Source organism: Pan troglodytes, chromosome 16, assembly GCF_028858775.2.
Source record: "Pan troglodytes isolate AG18354 chromosome 16, NHGRI_mPanTro3-v2.0_pri, whole genome shotgun sequence".
Classification (NCBI taxonomy): Eukaryota; Metazoa; Chordata; class Mammalia; order Primates; family Hominidae; genus Pan; species Pan troglodytes.
In genome coordinates, this window is record NC_072414.2 from 66,342,948 (window position 1) to 66,367,154 (window position 24,207).

The following is a 24,207-nucleotide window of genomic DNA, read 5'->3' on the forward strand; positions in this document are numbered from 1 at the left end:
TGACTTCAAGAAGTGCTGGGATTACAGGCACTAGCCACCACGCCCAGCCTATATTTTTAGTAGAGACGGGGTTTCACCATGTTGGCCAGGCTGGTCTTGTACTCCTGACCTCATGATCCACCCACCTCGGCCTCCCAAAGTGCTGGGATTACAGGCGCAAGCCACCACAGCCAGCCTATATTTTTAGTAGAGACAGGGTTTCACCATGTTGGCCAGGCTGGTCTTGAACTCCTGACTTCATGATCCACCCACCTGGGCCTCCCAAAGTGCTGAGATTACAGGCGTGAGTCATCACGCCCCACCTCCTCTTTTTTTTCTACCCACAGGTCCCATCTCAAGTCTCTGGGGCTACTACTCCCTCTGCCCTGGGTGTGCAAATGGATACTGTCCCCCCTACTGGTCCTCTCCTGGACAGGTGTCCGGCTCCCCTAAACCTCGCCTGGTTCCTTAGCCCCACCAGTTTCTGAGACAGCCCTGATGTGGAGGCTCCCTGGGACTTCTCACTGTACATACCACCTCCTGCCAGGTGCCCACACTCAGTCCTAGGCACAGAGCTGGCAATCCCAAGTGGCTCCACTCCTGAGCCCCAGCATCCCACCTCTCACAACTCGGCCATCTGGGTGGCCCCCAGGCCCACACCCATGCCACACCCAAATCCAACCCCACCAGCTTCCTCTGCCCCTGCCCCTCACCCCAGGCCCCTTTCATCCAGTCTTCAAAGCGTCAAACTGCTGCTCCCCCTGCTCCTTCTTCCAAGTGTCTCCAAACCCCACCCCTCTCTTCCCAGACCCCGAGCCCTGCCCATCAGGCCACCATCCTCTGTCCCCTAAATTCTGAAAAGGCCCCTCCCTGCTCTCCCCACCTAAACCTGCCCCCTCCCATGTGTCCTGAGGGCAGCATAGCGTGGAGGTTAGGGGCAGGGCTCCAGTGCATTCCATCCCCTGCTCCTCCACTCACTGACTGTGGCCTTAAGCAAGCTGCTCAACCTCTCTGTGCATCATTGTCTTAATAGTACCTCTCTCCTAGAGTTGCCTGTGAATAGTCTGGTTTCCAAGGAATTCAGAGTGGCCGATAGAGGACAGAAGGGAGGGGTAAAACAAAGCAGAAAGGGGCACAGGAGCCAGGTCCTTAAGTCCTTAAGACTTTCAATGCTCAACTAAGGCCTGGGAACTTTCTCCTGAGATGAGTGGAGAGCCTTCAGGATAGTCTTAAGTCTCTGATCAATGTTGTGCCTTTGGAATGTCTTGGTGCCTATGGTGCCTATGGAATGTCTTGCTTTCTTTCCTGCAGAGACTGAGAGCCCCTCCTGTCCCAGGGGTGCTGAGAGGTCTGTCTCTGGCTCCCCCACCACCCCCATGTCTCTGCTGGGACTGGTAAGTCATGGAGCTATGCCCGGCAGAGTTCTCTTGCCAGACTCCAGGCCTCTCTCACCACAGGAGATCAGGACTGGACTCCCAGGGGTCTGACCTGACTTCCAACCCCAGGAGGGTGGGTGGTGTCCAGCGAGGGCTTGTCTAGGTCGTCCAGCCTTCCGCTGTTGGCCTCAGGGACCATCCAGGCAGCCTGCCCAAGTTACTCTTGACCCCTCCTCTGACACAGACTCTCCACCTACCTACAAAGCTCTTTCACAAATGTGTCATTATTTTGTTTAATCCTCATAACAACTCTGGGAGTTGGGTGTTATTATCCCATTTTACAGTTGGCAAACTGGATAATGTATGATGTCTTAGCTACTCGCTAGGAGCCCAGTCACAACGGTTCATGCCTGAGTGGGAGGAGGATTGGGGGTGCTCCTCCACCCACCTCAGCCAGCCAGGCCCAGCACTGAGTGAGGGGCCAAGTGGGAGGGGAGGCAGCCTGTGGTGGCGGGAGGGGGGCCCAGGGAAGTGGAGGGCAGGTGGGGGCTGCTGGCACTGGGACCTGCCAAGTAGAGAGCGAGGCCAGAAGGGGCTGGGAGGCCTTGAGGACAGGGAGAGCAGGAATGGGAATGAAGAGGCAGGCTAGGAGCAGGCTCCAAATCTGAGACCTGGGAGGAAACTCCTTGAGTCACCCTACTCTTTGTACAGATCAGGAAATTGAGGCCCACCCAGTCAGGAAGAGAAATTCGTCTAAAACCACTCAGCCTGCCAGAGACCAAGCCAGAATCTGTGCCAGAGCGCACCCAGGCTGTTCCTGGAGAACCCAGGAACCAGCCCCACGGGGCCAATCAGCTGGCACTGGGCTGACCAGCAGGCACTGAATGAAACTTCTAGCCTCCGGGCCTCTCTGGGTGGCCAGTAGGGGGCGGTACTGCCCCAGGAGTGACAGCTCCCAGACTCCCAGCCACTGCCCTCAGGCCCATCCCAAGGTCCCAGGGCAGAACCAGGGCTGGGGACACAGAAGGCATAGGTGGGAGGCAGGGTTTCTGGGGTGGGAAGAGCAGCACACAGAGCTGAGCATGGGACTCCCCGGGCCCATTCTGATGCCAGCTCCTTCTAACCTGAGCGAGGGAGGAAACAAGCCCTTCCTTTCTCCTTGCACCTCCACCAATTGAGAGAACATTCTAGAAACGCACCCAGCTCCATCCAGTCTGCTCTCTCGAGAGGGGAAGGGGCTGGAGAAGAGACTGTCTCCCAGGCCACAGGCTTCCACAGAAAGTTGTCCTGCAAAGGAGGCTAGACCTAAGGAGAAACTTCTAGAGGCCTCTACAGTGAGTATCCACCCTCGATTCCGGGAGTGTCCCTTTCCCAAAATAATGCTCTAGGAGAAGGTGGGGAAAGGGTGGCCAACTGCAGTGCTGTGTGGAGACAGGGGCTAGATGTCCTTATTGCTGTTTCAGGACCCTCTTAGGTGCGACAAGAGAGAATTTTCCCCAGGATGGCTAAAGAAGAGCAGGGGCATGGGGGAGTGAGCAGGGCCGCAGGGGTCAAGAAGATGAGCCACTCTGGCCCCCAGGAGAGATGGCCAGGGTGCAGGGGGCTCCGTGTCACCCCCATCAGCCCTGGGACCCTTCCCAATGGCGAGGGCTTGTATTCCTAACCAAACTTCTGGATCTGGTCCCAGCAGGAACCCCTGCTATAATGAGTGCCCCCAAGGCCTCCCTTCAAAATCCGAGGAGTCCAGCTTCTCGGGGCAAAAGTCCCACAGCAGCTGGCAATACAAGATCTAGGAGGCAGGGGATCTTGAGGCCCCAGGTCAGAAAGGCCCCACGCACCTGCCTCTCCCAAGATTTAAAATACCAGGGGGCTAGGGGTTCCCATCCCCTGCTATTAGGCTTCGTGGTGGTCCTCAGCCCCAAGCCCACTGTGCCCTGTGCAGCATGGACAGATGGTCTCCAAGGGGCCCCTTTCAGCACCACTCCCCTTGGTTTCCCATCAATGCCACCATACACCAAAGTTCACACACTGTCTACTGGAAAGCCCCTGTCAGGGCCAGTTGTCCTACAATTAACTCTTCAGTTCTCCGAGGCTGATGGTTCCACCACACAGAGAGCAGACAGGGTGGGCAGGGGTTTGGGGAGTCACAGCAGGCACCCAGGGACAGAGGGGCAAGGAAAATGGAGATGGGGGCACATTCAGGGGGTGGGGACAGCATCCTGGCTGGTCCCGGGCCTGCACCACCTGGAGGAGCCGGTGACTCACGGGGCTGACAGAAGAGCTGAAACCAGACAGGAGAGTGCAGGAAGGAGGAAGAAACACCCACCAGGTAACCTGTGTCCTCAGACATGTGCACTTCCAGGCCAGAGTTTCTATGAATCAGCGTCTCTAGACACAACCACCTTGATCCCTTCCGTTGCCTCATGCTGACGTCTGAGTCTGGCCCGTGGCCATCTAAACCCCCGCACTCTGGTTCAACCACCATCAGGCCCACATAGCAGCTGCTTCAGATCAAAAATCTCCTCTTCAGGGGCTTTTTCACCAAGCTGATGGTAAAGGCAGGACTCCTGGGTCCCAGTGTCCACTGCAGCCACTCTGGCTTCCCCTTAGCCCCTCTGCACCCCCTGCTCACCACCTGGCCAGTGTTTCTGCTCTTCCTTCTGCCTAGCATTCCCCTACCACCCCTGCTTTGCCTAGCAGGTACCTACTCATCCTTCAGGTTTCAACCCATGTCACCTCCTCCAGTGAGTTTTCTCTGACCTCTCACCTAAGTCAAATCCCCCATTACATGTGCTCCTGGCACCATGCACCCCTCTCTGAGCCCTTTGTAGAGTTTAGTTGTGTGGTTAGTGATGAGTGCCTGCCTCCTGTACTACAGCTGAAGCTCCAGGAGGGCAGGGACCAGGGCCTGGTCTAGTTCACCCTCCATTGTCTCTGCAGCATGTGGCAGAGTCAGTGCTAGGCACATAGAAGGCCCTCAGTAAACGTGCTGTGAATGAGTGGGTTCCCCAGCCAGCTGGATGTCCCACGGTTTCCCCCACCCCACCCCATCTGGCTCTAGCTCCTCTCTGTGACCCTTTTCATCTGCAGTCCTTGGAGCCACCTAATGGTTGGGCTCTGTGGTGGGGACCAGGCAACCTGCCCCTGGGGCCTCAAGATCAAGGCAAGACACAAGACTCAATACACCTCCAACAGGTTACAGGGGTAGCCTCAGTGGCACCAATTGCTCTGACCCGTGACTCAGAGGAAGCCAGTCCTCCAGAGGCCACATCCAGTCCACATCCTCCTTGATGATTTTGCATCCAGCTGCTGTTCCAATCTCAGGGCCTATGGCCCTCAGGGACTATCCAGCCTCCACCTAGAAATCAGACGACCAGAGATGGTTAGGACCCAGCCCAAGGTCACACAGCATAGCTGTCACAGAGCCGCACCAAGAATCCAGGGCGCCAACTCTAGCATAGGGTTCTCCCCATGCTATAATAAATGTAGCTATTTTTAGGAAGTGAATTAGCAAGTCAAATATGAAGTCTGCTAATAATACCACATTTCTGCTTTTCAGAGTCTTCATCACCTTATTTGCTCCTGCAACATCAGGGTGGGCTGGGCACTGAAGTAGGTGGTGAGCTCATCTGAAAGGTGTGGTCCAGAGAGAGGAAGTGACTGGTCCTGAAACGCAATAAGCCCAGCCTTCCTGCCCGCCCTGCTCAGTGGTACTCCCAGAGAGGGTGCAGTGCCCCAGAGGTCCCCTTCCCAGGGCCTGGCTGGCAGCCTCCCACCTGGGCAGGCTCCTCGGGGCACTCAGACCAGCCGCTGCCTCCCTCGCCTGTTGTCCTCTTGGCCCTCCCACCCCATCCCCCAAGCTGAGGTCAGCCTCCTGCCTTTCCTGGCCCCTGGCAGACCTTGCTTCTGTGCTAGCTCCAGCCCAAACCTGCATTCTCACAGCCTGTGGGCCTCAGGTGGCCTCAAGGCCTGGCATCCAGTTGTATTTTTTCCTCTGCAAATTCCTTAGCACATGCCAGGGGTAGCTCTGAGCAGGAAGGCACGGGCAGCCAGCTTTGCAGCCTGAGCTCCCCTCAACTTGGGACCTCAGTTCCCCATCAAAAGGGACAACAGCCTCATCCCAAGAGGGGCTGGAGTTAGATCCAGCCCCTAGTCCTGCAGCCCCATCTCCTACCCCTTCCCCCTCCCCCACAGAAGCTCCTCAGACATCTGGCAGCACCAGACAGGGCTGGATGGACGGAAACATGAGGTCAGATCCTCAATTGCTTCCTGAGCCCTTCCCAGAGGAGCAGGGCGCTTCCCAACTGGGAAGCAGCTGAGCTGCTCCATAAAGGAAACCGGAGAGGCGGGGAGGGATAGAGACCATTGCTGGCAGAGGAAGCGACAGCGCCCCTATTTCTCAGATGGGCAACTGAGCCACAAGCCATAGGCCAGCATGCTGTGGCCACCACAAGCCCCCACCTCTTGTGAAAGTCTCTACTGAGCACAAGGGCCTAGCATGAGCCAAGGAGGGGGTTGGGCTATGGCTAAAAGGATATCTGGGCCAGCTCCCAGGAGCCTTGACTCCCAGGACAGGGACCTGTAGGGATGGGTCCTTCACTCAGACTCATGCTGGGGAATTCTGCAGTCAGGAAGGCTTCTCAGAGAAGGGTGCTGTGGGGGGCTCAAGGGCAACAAGGAGGGAGGAAGGCATTGAGATGGGCTCAGCAGGTGCAAAGGGCGGAGCAGAGGAGGTGCTCAGAGACCCCCCTCAGGTAACCGACCTGGCCTGTCTCGCCTCCCGGCACCGGCTGGCTTGCAGAGGAAGATCTGGGCTCATTGTCCATTGTAAGCTGGGTATGTCCCAATAGCTCAGGCTCCTGGACCCTGCTGGGCCAGCAGGGAGGGGCGTTGTAGCAGGAAGGAGACAGGCCAGGCCATCCTGATGAGGAGAGAGGAGAAGGAGGGGCCTCCCCAGGGTAGCAGGCACAAGCCTGTCCAGGGAAACCCACAGCTGCATAGGGGGCAGTGGGTGCCTCTCCCTCTATCCATTATCTGGCAGGATGAGATGGGCACTCTCCTTGCCTAGGCCCAGACCTGGTCCCCACAGCCGGGAGCCTCCCACCCGGCATTGTCCTCCCTAGGGAGCCATGCTGGTTGTGGGACTGCGGCCATGCCTGGCAGGGGATGGTGCCGATGCTGACACAGCAAGAACCAGGCCAGCCGTGAACAAAGAAACATGGGAAGGGGCCACGTCTGCAGGAGTCGTTCCTGAGATGGCGGCCAGCACCGTGGACTGTAGGCTGAGGAGGCACAGGACGGCCTCGCCCTGAGTGTTCCAGCCAGCATGTTCCTGATCAGATACTCGGGGGTCAAAGCTGATCAAGGCCCTCGGGGCACAGCTCAGTCCAAAAATCCCCATCACCTCCCCCCAGGGCCCAACCCCCTTCACTCGTGACAGAAAAGGCCTCTGAATCACCTCTCAACCCTGACAGCAGGGTCCGCTCACCACCCCCACTTTTTTTGCCATGATCCCCCTCAGGGTGGGAGGCGAGACTGGACAGGAACAGGGGAGCCCAGAAGGGCCCATCCTGGGCCCAAAGGCAGACAGCACCCATACAGCAGGGGCTGCAGTGCCCTGATTGGCTTGTGGCAGGTGTTGTGAGGGAGGCACCCAGTAGCAGGGCAGCTGGCCAGGTGTGGGAGCCCTGACGTTGGGCCTGTCACACAGCATCAGGGAAGGAGCTGCTAGTACCGGTGGGGCGAGGGCTGGGAGCCTCGGGGAAGCGGTGGCTTTTCAGCTGAGTGAGCGAGAAACATTGGCTGAAGTGGAGTTGGTGCCCCACTTTCCAGACACAAGCGAGGGAGGGCTGCCCACTGCCCACAGGGCCCCCGGTCAGGGCGGGAGAGCTCGGCACCGAGAGGTCCACCGAGCCAGACCAGGCAGAGCAAGCACATGGACCGGCGGAGACCAAGGTCCCAGAGAGGTGGGGAACAGGAGGCGCCCCCTCCCCTGCCACATGAGGAAAGTGGGCATGCTGGGCAGGAAGGGAGGGGATGGTGCCAGAGAGGAGTGCCAGCGTCCAGGGTGAGGGAATGCCAGCACCATAGACTGTGGGTGGGGCAAGGTAGGCAAGTCCAGTGTGGCTCCAGGGTACCTCAGATGCTGAGATGTAAGCAGGGTAGGAACATTTTATCCATAGCCAGGTTCTGGGAGTGCCCAGGGACAGCATTACCCTTAGATGCAAGCAAGAAGGAGCTCTGCCCTGGCACCTGCATTCTAGAGGATTCCACTCCAGCCTTCCACTGGCCTTGCCCCTCCAACAGGGAAATAAAGTCCATGAGCCAAGGAAATGTGTCCACCCGAGCTCCACATGCCCCCTCCAAATGCAGAACCCCAGAATTCCCTGCCCACAGGGCCCCAAATCTAACTCCATAGCCCACGTGGGCCTTTCCACTGGGCCTGCCTTCCTGAGAACTGACCTGCAGTGGGTGTGCACACCCCAAGGCCTTGGGAGTGGCCAAGGGGCAGCCACTGCTACGTATATGGATGGGCCTGGGAAGGTCACACACTGCCCAAGGGGGAGCCCGGGATGGGAGCTGGGGTTGGCTCAGCCTCTGCCTGCCACATTCCAGTCCTGCATTCCAGGAGCCCAAGAATTCTAAGTGCAAACCTGGTCCTCAGGGTGTTATGAAGGTGTATTTGCTAATGTAGGAGGATAGAGCATATCCTATTTAGAGGTTGTTGGCTTGATTTATAACTTTGAAATATCCAGACATATAGTATGTGGGCCTCCATTTTTACTCCTGCCCTGGGCCCAGGCAATGTTAGGGGTAGGATCACAGGGCAAGCCCTGGCCCCTGCCCCACCCCTCAGGAGACCCCTGCTCTCCAGCCAGTGAGCACTGCCGAAGGAGGGCTGGGCAGGAAGCCAGCAGCCGAGGGAGCCCATATGCACCTGTGGACCTAGCTTCAGGGCTGGTGGGACCTAGCAGGCTGGGTCCTTGGGGCTAGGAGCAGGGGAACCCCAGAGAGCGCTTCTCCCAGGGTTGAGCTTCTGCTTGAAGCTGGGAAAGCCACAGAGAGGCTGAGCTTGTGGCCCAGGGACACCCAGCCTGGATGGGGCTGCTGTGCCCTCCCCCTGGAGGTCCCTCCTGCCTCCAAGGCTCACCCACCTGTGCATCCAGCTCGGAGCTCAGGGTGCTTCGATCCCTTTTTTGAGTTCATTCCTGTGGCCAAGCCCTTCCCCCACGGTTTCCCATGCTGGCACCTCAGGAGGATCCTGCCCCTCGTTCCCTACCCAGCTTCAACCGCTTCCTCCGAGGCTCCAAGCCCCCTCACCCCCCTCACTGCAAATCACCTTTCTTCCGTTGGAGCCAGGATCTTAGCTCAGGGAGCGACCCCAGCACCGGTATACAAAGAGAAGGCTGCGGCCCACAGTCCCAGAGCGAGGCTGCGGCTGAGCCCAGGCTAGGACGGGTCTCCTGCCCCACCCCTTCAGCTGAGGGGGCATCAGCCACCTCTTTGGAGCCTCACAGACCCCCCTGGTTCAAATTTCCACTAACACTCTCTGTGATCTCCCACAAGCTGCTCTATATTCTGAGCTCCTTCATTTATGAAATGAAGATAATAAATTTTGCCTTGTAAAGTCGTTAGAGGGATTAGATAAAATACACGCATAGGCCAGGCCCTATGCCAAGAACACCTTAGGGCTGAGACCTCCTTCCCTGCCTCACTCTGGCAATGGACATTACTGAGCAGCACCAGGATCCCGAGGCCCAGACAGATGTGCCTCTTGCCCTCCAGGAGCTTCCCTCATGCTGGGAAAACAGACACCAACCAGGAACCCGCAGGAGGCTCCCAGAGAAGGGGAGTGTCCAGGAGGGAGACGAAGCTGGAGGCAGGAGGGGAGGGCAAGGGGTTGAGAAGGCTGGTCAAGGAGGGCCTCTCTAAGAATATGCCCTGAGGACCTAAGGGAACCAGTTGTGCAGCATGTGGAAGAAGAATGTTCTAGAGAGGGGGAACTCAGGACGGTGCCTTGCAGGTTCTCAGAAACGCCTGGCGCTTATCTGAGCACACACTCACGGACCCTGTTACCACACCACTGTGGGGCCGCTGTGTGGGGCTGATAAGGCCAGAAAAGATCTCAAGATATTTTCTTTCCTTTTCTGTGAGTGGCCTGAGATAGGCTGTGTGGGGACATTTGGCTCACGGCCTGCCTCACAGGCGCCGCCCCCCGCCCCCATCACCAGGGCACCATGGAGCACTCACTGCTGGACGTCCCAGTGGGGACTCGGGATTGGCCCCCGAGGGGGGCTGCCGGCCAGTGCTGGGGGCCCATGTGTGACGGGGCTGACCTGGCTCCCCTGTCGTGACCCACAGAGGCCTGCTCTCTGCTTGTGCAGTCTCTGCCTGCTCGAGTGTACAGCGTACAGGCTCTGGGCTCAAAGATGAGGGCTGGAAGCCAGCTATGTCACCTTCATTCCCTCACCTGTAAAATGGGGGTGCTGACAGTAACATCGTCCTCAGAGGGTTCCTGTAAAGGAGTGGGGGAGATGGTGCTAGAGCCTGGCTCATCCAAACGCCAGGCAAGGTGGCTCACGCCTGTAATCCCAGCACTTTAGGAGGCCAAGGTGGGCAGATTGCTTGAGGTCAGGAGTCCGAGACCAGCCTGGCCAACATGGCGAAACCCCCGTCTCTACTAAAAACACAAAAAATTAGCTGGATGTGGTGGCGTGCGCCTGTAATCCCAGCTACTCAGGAGGCTGAGGCAGGAGAACAGCTTAAACCCGGGAGGTGGAGTTTGCAGTGAGCCGAGATCGCGCTGCTGCACTCCAGTCTGGGCGACAGAGTGAGACTCCACCTCAAAAACAAAAACAAACAAACAAAAACAAGCTCAGTAGGTGCTACTTCCTTTCTTACAGGACCTGTGCCTCCTGGGATGACCCCCACCATCCACCCCTAGGCACCAGGACTGAGTCGGCTCTGAAAAGAAATGGGGAATGAAGCTTTGGGACTTGGTTCCTGCCTTCAGGGAGCCAATGGTCCAGCCAGGGGGATTAGGGTTCATGTCCCTTCCTGGGCCTCCAGGAGGTCATGACCTTCAAAGCAAGAATGAGGAAGCCCACGATGGTAGCGTGGGGCCCTGCATGAAGTGCCTGTGACGGGAGATGGAAGAACTCTGTCATATGTCCGTGAGAGTGAAAGGAACCTCAAGCATTCAACGAAACCAAATCGGTACCCAAGATAGATGAAGAGATCAGGAATTTACCAGGTCACAGAGGCTTCTTGGCAGCCACCTGCAGGAGACGGATAACACCATGGCCAGGGACCCCATGCTCCATACCGTGTCTGTGACCTCCACAGACTCACTCCACAATGTGACTTTGGGTAGATCACAGTACCTGTACGGCCTCAGCTTCCCCACCTGTCAGATGGGAAGAACAACAGCGCCCTCCCCATGAAGCCATCATGAGCACCACACCAGGTAAATCATGACCTGCTCTTGTGCATGCAGGGATGTCAATGAAGACGAGTTCCTTTTCCCTGAAGTGATGAAAGGGACTTTTAGAAAAGAGGAAGTGGGTGGATTCTTAGGAAACCTTAGTTCCACCCCAGGCAAGTGGCTCTGATGATTCAGTAGGTGACTTCCAGGTGTGCCCAGGAGGCGCAAGCTACCAGAGTCATGTCCTCTCACCTGAATTTTCATCCAGCCCAACCCTGCCTCTGGATACCTGTCCCCTCTTGGGACCTCGAGGCCAGGCCTGGAGAGGATGTGAACGCCTGGAGGCCCTCCCAAGCCCAAGCAGGAGGTAGACGCAGGGACAGTGGACATCTTCCATCAGGCAAAGCTTGGCCAAGATTCCAGCAGCACCCAAAGGCTGCTGAGCGACTCGCAGATGCCCATGCCTGGCAGGCTGGTCTCCATGGTCAGGCCCCAGCCTCTCTCTCCTGGGCCCCTCTCATCCTGCTCCCCAAAGTCCCACAGGCTTCCCTGCCTCCATGGCTTTGCCAAGGCCACCCACCTGCCCCCGTACACTCCTGCTTCCACCTCTGTGCCTGCAGGCCTGCCCTACCTGGAGGCCTTCCCCTGTGTTCTATGGGTTTCTCACCACATGGTCGCAGCAGTTATCTATCAAAGCGGCTGACGCTCCCTCCACTCCTGCCTCTGCCCCTCCTTGCCTCTGCCTGTGTTCCCCCTCCCATCACCACCTTAGCCTGTCTCCCCTCCTTCCTCAGGACTCAGGAGCCACTGAGGCTATGGGGCACCTGCCGACATTCTGCCTGGCCTCCCTGGCTTCTCAGCCTTCCCCCACTGCCTACTGCTGCCTCTGGGCATCAAACCAGCTGCTTGAGTCTTTCCCATCCCACAGGACCCCTCTCTCAATAGCCCCGCACTCCCACACCTGCAGCCTCTGCCCTCGGCTCTGGAAAGCACGGTCTCCACCCACTGCCTCCATTAACCCCCTCCTCCCCATCCCCTTAATTCCTGGGATCTAACCCCTGCCCCAACATCCCACCGAGGCCACTGATCACCTCTCTGCTGTTATGTCTGGGGCACTTCACTGCCACCCCTGCCTCCACTCCTCAACACCATTCCAAAGCACAGACCCTTTTTTCTTTCTCTTCTTAAAACATGTGCCCACGCTCCTGGCTCCTGAAACGCCCACCCAGATTTCCTGTCACCTCCCTGCCCACTCCATCACTGTCCCCTTCAAGGTTCCACTTCCTGCTCCTGGGGCCACCCTCAAAGAAGCCCCACCCAGGGGTCTGTCCTTGGCCTTTCTCCCCTCCCTCGCCTCCACCCAGGGAGACAGACCTCTCCCACCCCTAGCCTGCCCCTCCTCTTGCGTTCTCAAGCCCCCCACCCTCTGGCTATTGAGGTCCAGACCACCTCCAGGATGTCCCTCGAGATGCCCTCCCTCTCTCTCCCTTGTCCTCAGCCCAGATGCTGAAAGGGGCACCAGCTTTCACCCCTCCTGATTTCATCCAGTCTCAAGCCGTTAGATGCTGTCTGTACTGTCCACACCCAAACAGACGCCTGGCTGTCCTCCCTCCCCCGTCCAGGCCTCTCCTCAGCCGCCCACATGACACTCCACTTGGATGTATAACAAGCATCTCAGCCGTTCCAGCTCCCGCTCCCCACAGCACCCCAACCCACTTCCCCCACCACTGCATTCTCCCCACCCCCGGCTGGCAGCTTTCTCCTTCCTGATGCTCAGACCAAAAGCCTTCGAGGCATCCCAGACCCCTCTCCCTCTCCCATCCACTGGCAAACCCTGCTGCTCTAATCTCAAAGGAGACCCAGAGTCTGACTGCCGCCCCCACCCTGGGCCAGGCCCCCATCATTTCTCATCTGGATCATTGCAGGAGCTTCCTAATTGGTCTCCTTGCTCCCACCTTTTCACTCCTGCCCCCAGGTGTTCCCAGCACAGTGGCCAGAGCCGTCCTGTTCAGATATGTCACTGGATCGCACCTCTCCGGTTGACGCTTCCCAATGGCTCCTGTGTCACTCTCAGGAAAAGCCGGGGAATTATTGCGTGCCCTGGCCTCCTTGCCTGCATCCCCTGCTCTCCTCCCTGCACCCTCCTCTCTCTGGCTGCACTGCAGAGGCCTCCCCTGGGGTATCAGTTGAGGCAGGCTGGGGCGTGCTGTGGTGACCATCCCTAGTCACTGGGCCTTAAAACAGAGAGGGGCATTTCTCATTCCAGCTTCACGTCATGAGGGTCAGCAGGGAGGGCTACGCTGCATCGTCCTCTCTCATGACCATGTCGGGGACATCTGGAGCATCACCTGCTTCTAGGCAGGGTGAAGGGAATGTGGAATCACTCGCTGACTCCTGCATGCTTCAGCTCAGAAGTGGCACGCATCTCTTCCACTCGTATCTCACTGGCCAAAGCAGATTACACAGCTGGGCCTAACCCCAAATGGAAGAAGTGTAGCCCTTCCCTGTTTCCAGAAGAAGAGACAGGCACTGATGGACAGGGGTGACAGCCTCCCCACTGCTGTTCCTCGAACGCGCCAGACACGCCCCAGCCCCGGACCTTTGCCCTGGCTGTTCCCTCTGCCTGGAGTGCCCTTCCCCAAACACCTGCACAGCTCGCCCCTCACCTTCTTTCAGTCTTTGTTCAAATGTCACCTTCTTGATGACGCTTTCCCTGACCACCTCACTTAAAACTTCAGATGTCTCCTGGACACGGGCTGCCAATCCCCCTTACCTTTACTTTAGCTTTCCACGGTTCTAACAGATTACCTAATTACATATTTCTTATGTCTATTACTATTGTCTGTTTCCGTCAGCTAGAAGGAAAGCCCCTTGAGGGCAGGGGAATTTGTTGGTTTTGGTGACTGATGTAAGCCCAGCTCCCAGGACAGTACCTGGCACCCAGTAGGCACTCTATACTTTTGCTGCATGAATGAGTGAATGGATTAGGGGCCCCACTCACCACCAGGTCTTGTTCCCACATCCTTCAGAGCTTTTCAATCTACACTTGAATCCCAGCCCAAACTCGCTGCCTTCCCCAGGCCCTCACTGTTTCTCATCTGGGTCCCCAACTCATAACAGCCCCTGACTGTCCCCGGCCTCCAGCAATCCCCTTCCAGTCCAACACCGCTGTGAAAGGCAGGATAGCAAGGTGATTCTGGCGTGGGCTCAGGGTCCTTTCTCTGGCTCTGCTGTTTACCAGCAGTGTGACTTTGGACTGGTTCCTTAACCTTCCTGTGCTCCAGTTCCACATGTTGTGATAATAGCACTTCTCTCGTAGGGGTTAGAGTGCTGAGAGGTTTAAATGAGATGCTGCATGCAAAGCACATTATAACTGTGGATTATTGCTTTACACTTGCCAGATCTTGTTACCAGACAAAGGAGATCCGAATCTGCTGAAAACTGTCCCTTGGCTCCTGGTAGTTTTCAGTTTCTTCTCTGCACCCAGGGGCCCTCCCAAGCTGGTCTCCTTCTCACTTGCTTGGTCTGTCCCTTCTTGCTCCCAGTCCCACCAAACTCCCCAGGGCCTCCTGAGCCCGTCATGCTGCCTCCTGCCCCGGCCTGGGCATTGGGCGTTTTCTCTACTCTTCACTGACTTTTACTTGCTTTCTTACTTAACAGAAATCCCAGAGCTTTTTTGCACTTTCATACACAGAAAACTTTCAGATTTTTTTTTGAGACAGGGTCTCGCTTTGTTGCCCAGGCTGGAGTGCAGTGGTGTGATCTCAGCTCACTGCAACCTCCGCCTCCCAGGTTCAAGCAATTCTCGTGCCTCAGCCTCCCGAGTACCTGGTGCACACCACCACGCCTGGGTAATTTTTGTATTTTTAGTAGAGACAGGGTTTTGCCATGTTGGCCAGGCTGGTCTTCAACTCCTGACCTCAAGTAATCTGCCCACCTCAGCCTCCCAAAGCGCTGGGATTACAGGTGTGAGCCACCGGACCCAGTCTCACATTCTTTTTAGAGCTGTCTTGAATTCCATCATGGGGACATACCATTGGGATATATCAGTCCCAAGCTGATGGCTATTAATGTTTTTGATCTTCTGCCATCACAAGTATGCAGCTTGGTGTGTGTGCATCTGTCATATTCGTTCGGGTGTCTCTGTAAGACAGACTCCTGGAAGTGGGATTACTGGGTCAAAGGTAGCTAGTAAAGCACGACGGGCCTTGCCAGCCCAGTGTGCTCCCCACCAGACCCAGGATCTAGCCCCAAGTCTGAGTGATGCAGAATTCACGCCCTCACCTCTGTGCCATCCTGCCTCCTTCAGCAGTAGGGCTGGAGCCCATGGTGAGGGGCCAGCTCTACTTTCTGCCTCAGTCAGGATCGGCCCACTTGAGCGTGATATGTGGGGCCGAGCTGGGAGGCGTTGGAGTTAGCCGAGGAGGCGAGGCCAGCCCCCAAACACTTCCAGAACACTTTGAGCCTTCATGCAGGAGGGAGCATGGCCTCTTGCCCACATTCTCCCCACCTGGGCTCTTCTCTCTGGCGGCTGCCTCTGCCTCCCCATCAGCGCCAGAGCAGGACTGGCAGTGGCACCCCAGGCACCAGTGAGCAGGCTACAGGGTCCATCCCCACCTAGGGCTGGATGGTCAGACCCCTTGAAGAGGGAATGGCAGAACCTCAAGACCTTGGGTGGAGGGCAGCCCAGGAGAGCCAGCCCCAGGCCATGCCATGGCTCCATGGCTCATGTGGGCAGCCCCCGACTGGCCCTCACAGAGGCAGAGCTGAGTCAGCAGCCAGGGTCAGGGTGCCTCTGAGGCCCAGGCCTACTTCACTGGGAGGTGTCCCTGCACAGAAGTGAGAGGGCTCAGGAGGGGCCTGGCTCTCTGCCTCTGCTGCTTCAGGAAAAGTCCTGCTCCTTGGCTGAGCCCTCAGGGTCCTTCTCCAGCCCCCTGCCCACCGCCTGCCCTCCGGTCTCCTACACCCCCTCACACTCCAGTCAGTCATGTGGAAATGCTTGCAGTTCTCCACATGGGTTATTCTACTGCCTGCCTCCACGCCTCTGACCACGCAGCTCCTTCTTTTCCAGCTAACTCCCACTTTTCCGCAAAGACAATTCAAGAGTCCCTTGGAGCAGCCTGTTTGCACCTATGCACTCACACAGCACCTTGTTTGTTTAGACCCGCCCAGTCCCTCACAGCACCCCCATCTGGGTTCACTGTCAGAGCTCTGAGCCCATGGGGCTACTCGTTCGTCCCAAAGGCATACAGCACGTCCCAACATCTGACTTCGAAGCTGGGACGGGCCTGGCTCCGGGAGGGGACAGAGGCTTCTACCTGGGGTAGCTGAGCTGTCCAAAGAAGTTTCAGCCATGTCAAGCCCCTGGCGTTGCCGAAATCCCCCACCCCACGGTGCCACAGCACCAGGGCAGCCCCTAGGAAAAGCCAGCCCCTCAGAGGCCCTGTGCTAAAGACCAGAAATTGCCCCTGGGTCCCCGCAGGAGTTCCGCAATGGGGAAGTGAGCCCTCCTGAGGCCTGGCTGGCAGGAGGCTCTTCAAGGCCAGCATCATGTGGACTTCCCCCAACCACTCGCGTTTCTGCACAGCAGCCACGGAGACAGGCCTGGGGGCTGCTGAAAAACGAGATCAGAAGGCAACGTCAGCCTGAGTGGGCTGAAACCTGCGATGAGGAAATGAGAAGACGTCACGGGGCTGGAGGACATGGGTTTGAGGACAGCCAGCACCCAGCACTGCAGCTGAGGCCTCCTGAGGGAGCCAGAGGGAAAGCGAGTCCCCTCCCTGCGGCCTGAGTCTCTGCCAGTGCCCAGCACTCCCAAAGGATCCACCCCAACCTGAGAGACCCCAAAGACATTGGAGCAGCCCCAGACACCTCCTCCCAGGGCCACAAAAGCCCCTGACAAGCCCACAGCAGTCCAAGGCCTCCAACTGGAGTCATCTTTGGTAAATCTGGGACCCATCAGCACCCACTGCCCTTCCTGGTGCCCTAAGCATGCTGGCAGGGGGACTGGAAACTGCATCCCAGTTTCCAGTGGGTGTATGTCTCATACACCCACAATACCTGATGTGGGCGTGACTCACCTTGGGGACCTGTGAGTCAATAAGGGTGTATGAGTAAGGGGCAGAGCATTTCAACTTAGTCCCATAGCACATGAGCTCACTAAGCAAACATTACCTATGTCTAGATTTGGGGCCAGTCACTACCCACTGGAGGCTGTGGGCTCCAAGGTATGGCAGCAGGGGAGGCCAGCCAGGCTCTGCCCAGCTCGCCCCTCCTTGTGAGGACGGACCCAGCCAGGCCTCCCGCATCCGCCCTTAGACTGGGGGACCCTGGGTGGGGGTAGGAAGGGGGACTGAAAGTGGTGTCTGGAGTTGAGCCCATCTCCTCATCCCCCACCATGGGGATCAAGATGGGGGCTAAGAGTCACCCCACCACCACCCCAACCCACTCTGAACGCTGGGGTCTCAGGGGACAAGCAAAACAGAACTGAAACTGGGCAAAGGAGAAACAGGTCTGGGCCCGCCCCAGGGACCTCTGTATCTCACCCCTTACCTATACACATCCTGACCAGGGCCTCTCCCCCAGCCTGGGAAAACCTTTCAAGCTTGGCCCTCTCTCACCTGGGCTCTCTCAGCCTCCTGCCCTCCCCGACCTTCCCTGCTCCCAGCCTCATGCTGCCCCAGGCCTCACCCCATCAGAGCTAAAAGGACCCCAGGCTGGGCATCTGTAGATCAGGGATCTGGTCTCCCTCTGCCACTACCTTTTGGGATGACCTTTGGGAAGTCATTCCCTTCTCTGAGCCACAGTTTCCTCATCTTGCCTGGGCTGTGGGCATAGAATCTGCAGGTGAGGGCTCTAATGGGTGAGTTTCAGGCCAGGCTGAGACTTTTCACATTATAACACTGAGGCACCCAGCACCTTGACTACCACTCATCCTGGGGACTTGGGAAGGGGCAGAGGCTGGGATTGGACAGTAACAGCCAAGACCTTCCCAGGGCACAAACGCTGCCTCCCTGAAGCCTGCCCTGCCTGTCCATGCAGGTCACACCCATCACTTCACCTCCTCCTTCCCTCCACTCAGCACCAGCCACCACTGGGTCACATCTATGTCCCTTTGGCTCTGCAAGAGCAGCCTGGACCCCTGCATCCCCTACCCCAGCACAGGCCTGACACCAAGCAGGGGCTCAACAAAATATGTGTTGAAGGCCAGGCACAGTGACTCATGTCTGAAATCTCAGCACTTTGGGAGGCCAAGGCCGACAGATCTCTTGAGTTCAGGAGTTCGAGATCAGCCTGGGTAATGAGGTGAAACCTCATCTCCACAAAAGATACACAAAATTATCTGGGTGTGGTGGCATGCACCTGTGGTCCCAGCTGCACGGGAGGCTGATGTGGGAGGATTGCTTGAGACCAGGAGACGGAGATTGCAGCGAGCCAAAATTGCACCACTGTATTCCAGCCTGGGTGACAGAGCAAGACCTTGTTTCAATCTCTCTCTCTCTCTCTCTCTCTCTCTGTGTGTGTGTGTGTGTGTGTGTGTGTGTGTGTGTGTGTGTGTTGAAAGAATAAAGGCAGAGAGAATAACAAGTGTTGGTGAGACTGTGGCAAGATTAGAGCCCTCACACTCTGATGGCGGGGATGTAAAATGGTATCACTTCTGTGGAAAGCAGTTTGTCAGTTGCCCAAAACGTTAAACACAGAGTTACCATGGGATTCTGCAGTCCCACTCCCAGGTAAATAGATGTTCCAAAGAGTTGAAAACATCTGATCACACAAAAACTTGTACACAAATATTCATACAGCGTTATTCTGGATATTATTATAACAGCCGAAAAGTGGAAACAATGTCCATGTCCATCAACTGAGGCACAGATAAGCAACATGGCCTAGCCACACAATGAGCTCTCATTCAGCAGTGAGAAGATGGGGCGTCCTGGTTCAGGCTACCACATGATAACCCCTGAAAACAGTATGCTAAGTGAAAGAAGTCAGACACAAAAGGTGACATGTACAATTCCATTTATATGAAATGCCTAGAAGCTGGATGCAGTGGCTCACGCCTGTAGTCCCAACTATTTGGGAGGCCCAGGCAGGAGGATTACTTGAGCCCAGGAGTTTGAATCCAGCCTGGAAAACATAGCGCGACCTCATCTCTGAATAAATTATTTAATTTAATTTTTTTTAAAATGTCCAGAAGAGACAAATGCATAGAGACAGAAAGTACATTAGTTGGGGGACAAGGAAAGGGGAAGTGACTGCTAACAGGCACGAGGTTTCTTGGGGGTGATGGAATGTTCCGGAGTTAGCTAGAGGTAGGTGTCATAGGGCATTATGAGTATACTCAAAACCACTGCAATGTGCATTTTGAAATGGCAAAATTTGTGTTATATGAACCTTTTCTCAATAAATAAATAAATAAATAAATAGGCAACAACAGCCACCCCAGGGACAGGTTTGGAAAGCCAAACTTGTCTGACTGGCTGGGTGGCTTGTCTATTTGTGTGTTTCTTAAAACAGCATCCTACAGGAGAGCTATTCTTTGCTCAGGGAAACCCCCACCCCCTCACTCCACTCCTACCTCGAGACAAGGCCTCTGAGGAGCAGATGGGAGGAGAGGGGCTCTGGGGAAACCTAGGGGGCATTGCAGTGGGGTGCTGCCCTCTCCTTGGGCAGGTGCCCCCATGATGAGCAGACTCAAGGTCCAGCTACAGTCCCAGCTCTGGTACAGGTCCTGTCCCTTTCCTCAGTTTCCCCATCTGCAGTCTGCCTCCTGGGGTCTTTCTGAGGTCAGGATGTAGCGTGACAGAGCCTGAGAACTGCCAAACTGCCATGTCCTCTCAGAGACCCCTTTTTGGCATGCATTCCAGATGTGGGACCAGAGGTTGGGAAGTTCTTCCTTTGGTCTGACCACAGTATTCCACTTGGAGACAGCAGTGGGAAGAGGCCTTCCACTGAGTCACCGTGACTCAACTTTCATCAGCTTCAGGCCCCCGTGGGGGTCCTTCCCCCACCGGATGCTCACTTTGCTGTAATGGGGCAGGATGTGGGTTCCCTGCTGTGGGAGAGCAGCCCCCACAGCAGCTGCTCCCTAAGATGGTTCTGGCAGGAACCAATGAGAGGAGAAAGCTGATCCTCAACCCCTGCAGGGGCCCTGCAGCCCAAGCAGAGGGCCTCTCAGCCCACCTCGGTCCCAAGTAGGACAGATTGACAGGTGACCTCCCTGTCTCAGAGCCTCAGGGTGTCTTGGAACAAGTGATCCCATCATCTTCCTCTGAGGTCCAAGCCTCGGGTGCTAATGGACTCTGTGTAGGGAACCCTGGTCACTGGGGCAGACTCTGTCCCAGACCTGATCTTTGCCATTTTGCCAGAGTGGCCCACCTGACTGCTTCTCTCTGCTGTGTGTATCACTTGTATTAACCGCGAACCCAGCAAAGAGAGCAGGAGCTTGGGCCGGGCACAGTGGCTCACACATGTAATCCCAGCATTCTGGGAGGCTGAAGCAGGTGGATGACTTGAGGTCAGGAGTTTGAGACAAGCCTGGTCAACATGGTGAAACCCCGTATCTACTAAAAATTAAAAAAAAAAAAATTAACCAGGCGTGGTGTAATCCCAGCTACTCAAGAGGCTGAGGCAAGAGAATCACTCGAACTCGGGAGGCAGAGGTTGCAGTGAGTCAAGATCATGCCACCGCACTCCAGCCTAGGCAACAGAACAAGATCCTGTCTCAAAAAAAAAAAAAAAAAGTAAAAGTAGAACCCCTGTTTCTTGAGGACAAAGATTAGATGCATCTTTTTGTTGTGAAATTTTGGTAAACTACTTACTCTTTCTCAGCCTCAGTTCTTTGAACTATGAAATGGAGACAATAGTAATAGTATCAACCTCAAAGGGCTGGTGAGAAAACTAACCAAGACAATTCACACAAAGTTTCAGAACAGTCCCGGGCAGGTGCGTGACTTACGCATTTGGCTTTTGTTCACCACTATTACTACTTGCTTATTGAAGCTGAGCCAGGTGGCTGAGCAATGTCCCTTTCTGGCAAGGAGGGTGGAGGCAAGTGTCACATTTCAGAAAGATCCCTGGGCTCCTGTTGAATCTGTCCCCACACCAAAACATGCCCGTGGGGGCTCTAGCTCCTGCCCCAGCAGCGAAAGGGGCACCTCCTTCTCTGGTGCCCAGTCCTAGCTCACCTGCTCTTCACAAGCCTCCTCCCAGCACAGCCTGCACCACACAGGTGCTCAGTAAGGGGGTTGCTCTGAACAGGGAGCAGGCCCACATGCTGAGAGTGGTGGAGGCGTGCAGGCTCTGATGACCACCTGAACCCAGACTCCAGGGCAGGACAGGTCCTTACAGACGGTAAGGGCTTCCTGCCTACCCTCTTCCCATGCAGTTGCCTCAACCCTGGGACACAAGGAAGGTTGAGCATTCCAGGAAAGCCCCGACCCACCCAGGAAACCCAAGTACCTGATGGGGCCTCATCTGGCCCATTGTCCTGAAAGGACAGGAATAAAGGCTCTCTCATCATGGCCACACACCCTAGGGACGTCCAGCCTCCAGCTTTCTGTGGGTGGGGCAAATGACTGAGGAGGCTTCCCTCCCTGCAGGCGCCTCCCTCTGGGGCCTCCTGTGGTCCAGTCGTCCCTGGTCCCCAGCTCTCAGGTGGGTCATAGGGCATCTCAGCAGGACCACCAGGAAGAGCATCAGGAGGGGAAGGAGCCAGAGAGCCCTCCAGGCCAGTGCACTGCTAACTCAACATCTCATCTTCCTATCTCGTCCCTTCTGCTCACCTCCGGAGACTCCCCCTCCCCTCTCACGCTCTTCACTGGCAGGTTATGATGGCCCAGAGATCCCCACCAGAGTCCCAGATATCAGGGGGGATCCCAGCCTATTCCTCCAAGCTCCCAGTTGCCAGTGACAGGGAGGCAGAAACAGCCTGGAAATTAACTGTGGGTTCTCCCTGAGCCTGTGGACACGTGGAAAGAGAGCTTCACCACCACCCCCTTCTCTGAATATACATACAGGATCTGAGGAGGTAGGATTCTGTGTAGATGCATGTGTGCACAGATGTGCATGTTTGTACGTGTGTACGGGTGAGCAGGTCATACGTGTGGTCCCATGTGCCCACCTGTTGTATATATGCATGCTTGTTTTGTGTAAGTGAGCATAAGAGGTCAAGCCAGAGAGAGAAATAGGAACAAGGAGAGACAGAGAGAGAGAGAATAGAAACAGAGACCAACAGGGAAACAGAATGAGACTGAGACAGAGAACAACAGAAGGCCAGACAGGTAGACAAGCCACAATTCCATCTTCCCTGGTGCTGGCTGCCAAGGCAGACAACTCTCCTCTCACTTCATTGATGTTCTGCCTGTGTTTATACCCATGATTGGGGTGGAGTTCAGGAAAGGATGTATCAGGGCTAGGACGCCCCCACCTCCACACTCACAGGGCCAGTCAGGGCCCTCTGCAGGGGCTGCCATTTCCTCAAGCTGAGGAATGGGCTTGGATCCCTCGGATGCCTTCCAGGGTGCAGGGGCGCTCCCAGTGACTGGGCTCTTGTGGTGGCTGGGGAGGGGGAGCTCCTCTGACAGGCCCCATGCTGGGGGAAACGTCCTGAGACTGACCTATCACGGGCTGACATGCACACCAAGGAGGTCTCACATCTGCTGGGAAATGAGGGGCTGGTGGAGGTGAGAAAACCTCAAGTTCTAATGCCTTCCCAACACCTTCACCTCGCCTGAGAAGCTTCTAGATTCCACCCACCCCTGTTTCCTTGGGGGAGGGTGTTGTGTGGAGGTGGGAAGAGGCAGGAGTCCAGGTTCTAGGCCAGGCTCTGAAGGGGCAGGTAGCTCAGAGCAAGAGGCTGGCCTTGCACCTGCTCTGCCTAATGGGACAGTAATGCCCACGATGGCACTCCGCCTCTGAGGGCTGTGGTGAGGCTGTGGAGAGATGTCAGGGACAAGAAAAGGCCTTGGAAACCAGCTGTGGGAAGAACAGCCCATAAGCTCAGCATTTCCCCTGGCTTCCCCAAAAGCCGGCCCCCAGGAGAGGAAGGTGACTGTGACTTCTGCCGCCACCACTTCCTGCAGCTGGGACCCTGCTCACTCAGAATGTGGAACCGTCATGGGCCAGCAGTGTCACCTGCACACTCACTCCTGCCACCAGGAAACCCTTCTGCAGGGCAGGTCCCCAAGCCCCGTATCTCAGGTTCTGACCAGGATGTGTCCTCAGCAGTGGTCGCCTGACATTGATGGGAGGGACGGGTCCCAGCTGGGCATCAGGATATGGAGGGTTTCATTCCAGCTCTGCCACCAAGGTACTGGTTGCCTCGAGGAATTCCCCTTGCTGGACCTCATTGAGGAGACTTCCTGTATTGCTAAGCAGGCAGGAACCCCAGAAGCTCAGAGCCGGAAGGCACCAGGGCTTCCCACAAGATGTGGAGGACCCAAAACAGGGAGACAGGCCCTGGCACCTAAGCGTTCCTTCTGGGCTCTACACAAGGTGCGGGTGGCACCAGAGCTACTGCAGGCTACTTGATCCAAGGGGCAGTCCTGCTCCACCGTGGGCTGGACAAAGACATCATCTACTCCAGGGCATCCATGCGTGGGGTGGGAGCCAACAGACCTGCGGTGCTGCCTTCCAGCTTGGGACTGGCCCCCGTACTCCATCCTGTGCACCCAGCCCTTCCGGCTCACCCTTTCCATGGCATGTTGTGCTCTCTCGCACCCCATGCTTTGCATGTGCTGGTTTCATTACCTGCAACACCTTCACCCCACTTGTGTCTGGCTAGCGTCCCCTCCAGAATGGAGAGTGGACAAAACATGGGGTCTGGAATTCCAGGGGTCAGGGCCCAGGCTGTTAGGAAAGGCAGAGTGTGAGGCAGACCCTCAGCAGGCCTCACAGCAGGGAGTGCTGAGCTCAGGGTTCTCAGGGGCCAGGATGGGACAGACGCCGAGGAGATGGGGGTCGGTGGCTGGGGCAGATTGTGCAGACAGTCTGGATTGTGGAGGAGCTGCCGGGCGCAGGGCCCCACTTGGCGCGGGCGGCTGTGGGGGAGGCTGAAACTGCAGACTATTTTTAGGCTCCTGCTGAATTGAGAGATGAGGATGCTCCGGGCTACAAGCCCTCATTCGCTGGGGAAAGACTAAGGGGGCCCCAGTTCCCCCGATCTGCCCCCAGAGCTCAAAGTCTCCAGAGCTTCCTCTTTTGTCTCTAGGGACCAAGGGCTGGGGTCAGGAAGTGGACTGGAAGTATCCCCAGCACCCTAGATAGGCAAACACCCACAAGAAGTGATTTCCATACCATTTGCACACTGCCCTGCTTCCTGATCAGAAGGAATGGAAACGTTCCCTTTCAGAAGACCCTCAGCGGAGCAGTGCATTCACCAGAGTCCACTTTCACCTGCCCCACTGGGTATCAGGAGAGTCCCAGGAG

General features: G+C 56.6%; 1 protein-coding gene and 1 long non-coding RNA gene across 2 annotated transcripts in view; one reads left to right on the forward strand and one right to left on the reverse strand.

Annotated features, from left to right (window-relative positions):
* CYP11A1 (cytochrome P450, family 11, subfamily A, polypeptide 1) overlaps positions 1-21,567 on the reverse strand; it is a 64,107-nt gene extending 42,540 nt beyond the window's left edge. Inside the window, exon 1 of the mRNA XM_063794052.1 lies at positions 21,241-21,567. The gene's annotated coding sequence lies outside the window, so the exon portion shown is untranslated. The remainder of the gene's footprint in view (positions 1-21,240) is intronic.
* LOC134808459 (uncharacterized) lies at positions 2,470-13,611 on the forward strand. The gene is made up of 3 exons (XR_010151422.1): positions 2,470-2,689; positions 10,259-10,821; positions 13,046-13,611. It is a non-coding gene; the product is annotated as an uncharacterized LOC134808459 (long non-coding RNA).
* Positions 21,568-24,207: the final 2,640 nt, after the last annotated feature.